The sequence below is a fragment of the Geospiza fortis genome, unplaced genomic scaffold (assembly GCF_000277835.1).
Source record: "Geospiza fortis unplaced genomic scaffold, GeoFor_1.0 scaffold112, whole genome shotgun sequence".
Taxonomy (NCBI): domain Eukaryota; kingdom Metazoa; phylum Chordata; class Aves; order Passeriformes; family Thraupidae; genus Geospiza; species Geospiza fortis.
The window spans coordinates 2,198,126-2,200,296 of record NW_005054298.1 but is presented as its reverse complement, the minus strand read 5'-3'; positions in this window follow the sequence as shown (position 1 = coordinate 2,200,296).

Here is a 2,171-nt window from a genome sequence, read left to right as displayed (position 1 = left end):
TTTTCTTTTTTTTCCCCACCACCCCCGCCACTGGCCTCGTTTAACCTGGCTTGCCCGCACCTCCATCCCCTCGGCCATTCACCGGCACGGGAAAACCTTTTCCGCGGGTGGGATATTCGGTGCCAGGGTCCCGATTGCCCCCGTTCCCCTCCCCTGTTTCCCGGCGATTGCCCCCGCCGCTCCCGCTCCGCGCTCGCTGCTGCCGCCGCTGCTTCCGCGGGGTGGGGGGAACAACTTCCAACCCCGAGAGCCCCCGATCGTCAGCTTCCAGCAACAGCTGCGAACCTCCGCTCAGCACCCGAAGAAATATCAGAAGATTAGGCAGCGATGCTATTTATTGCCCTGTAATTAAAGTTCTATCAGTGTTTCTATTATAAAACCTTATTTAAAAGGGTTGGTAACTCAGAGGCAAAATTTTCCTGCAAATTTTTCCTTTCCTCGCTAAGAAGTATTTCGGTTAAATAAGGTTAGCCTGTTAGAAGGTAAAATCCTGAAGGACTTTCATTAAGGTGCTCATTTATATCTGCAAATACACTGCCAAGTCCTCCAAATCAAGGATATATAAGAGGAATTTATTATTTTTTTTTTTCAAAAATCAAGGATTTGCAGAAAGGTTTTAATATAATTCTCTGGGAAATTATTCCCATGAAAACAATTTGTTTGAAAGAAAATGCCCTCTGGTCTTTTCCACACAAACTAGTCTTAGGCTAGTACATGAGAAGCCAACTTAAAAGTGCCTATAAGCAGAAAGGAGGTTGGTTAATTATTTTCAACTGTCCTTTCTGGAATAAAAAACAGAGTAAACAGCTTGAACAGGGAAAGGTGAATTTAATTTTCAAGGCCCTTTAACTTTTAATAATCTGAGGAACAAGATGGGAGGTACATTCTACCCTCCCAGTTATCCTGATATAAATTCATTCAAGATTTATATTGGTGTAATAGAGAAGCAGAATTTGCTCCGTGATTTCTAATGAACTGCTGGCTCGGTCTTTAAAAACGCAATTAGAAAAATCTAACCACCTAATTCAGAACAGCTTTGAGCTGAGGCAGAGGTCTCAGTGCTGCAAACAGGGATGGAAGCTGGTGGGTGCCACAGCTCCTTGCTGTGCCTGCAGCACCAGAGTGGGGCTAGGAATGCTGGAAACGCTTTGCTACAGAATTCCCTAATTGTTTTAGGATTTTCCTTTCTATTATAAGGGGGAAAGACAATTCTCATGTGGAATAAACCTGTGTTTCCTGTGATCTCAAATGCTAGGACAAAAGGATTGCAGGATTAGGCGCCTGGCCTGTTACTGATGCAGGAGGAGCTGTCTGGTCAGGGTGAGGCTGGCACAGAGTGGGGGAAACCCAGCTCTGACTCTGCACTGAAACCTGTCTCAAAGCCTTGGCGCCGCTGTGTCAATGCAGGTGAAACATCAATAAACATGAAATTAAGTCAAGGTTCAATTCTCTTGCTCTACTCACAGGATTAGGTGTCTGCATTCACCACTTACTCATATGTGTAGGAACAACGGGACTGAGATCCCAATTTGTCCCCTGACCTTCTGAAGCGAGGGACTGAAATGAAGCAGCACGGGGTGACACTCTCGTTTCCTCTGCTGAAACTGACAGGCAAAACTCCGCAGATTGTTTCAGTCTATAATGCTGAAGAGACACTCTCTGGGGGAAACATCACCTCTGACTACCTGGAAGCCCTGCAAGGATCACCTCTGGCTACCTGGCAGTCCTACCTCACTCTCCTGACTGAAGACCTCAAACAGGCCAGGGTGGACCCTGACACATCCTGTGATGAGGAAAGGACACAGAATCAGAATGGTTTGGGTTGGAAGGGACCTTTAAGCTCATCTTTAAGCTCATCTAGTTCCAATCCCCCAGCATGAGAAGGGACACCTTCCACCAGACCAAGCTGCTCCAAGCCCTGTCCAATTCAGCCTTGAACACTTCCAGGGATCCTTGCTCCACAGCAGCTGCGCATCTTCGTGAAGAATGTAAAGAAGTATCAGGAGATAACACAGCATTGCTATTTATTACCCTGCAATTAAACTCCTCACAGAGTTTCTATTATAAAACGTTACTTGCAAGGGTTCAGAAGAAGGGGAAAATTTTCCACCAAGATGAAGCCTTGCTCAGCAGACAGAGCTGGGCATGGTTGAAGAGCCACTGTCAGCAGG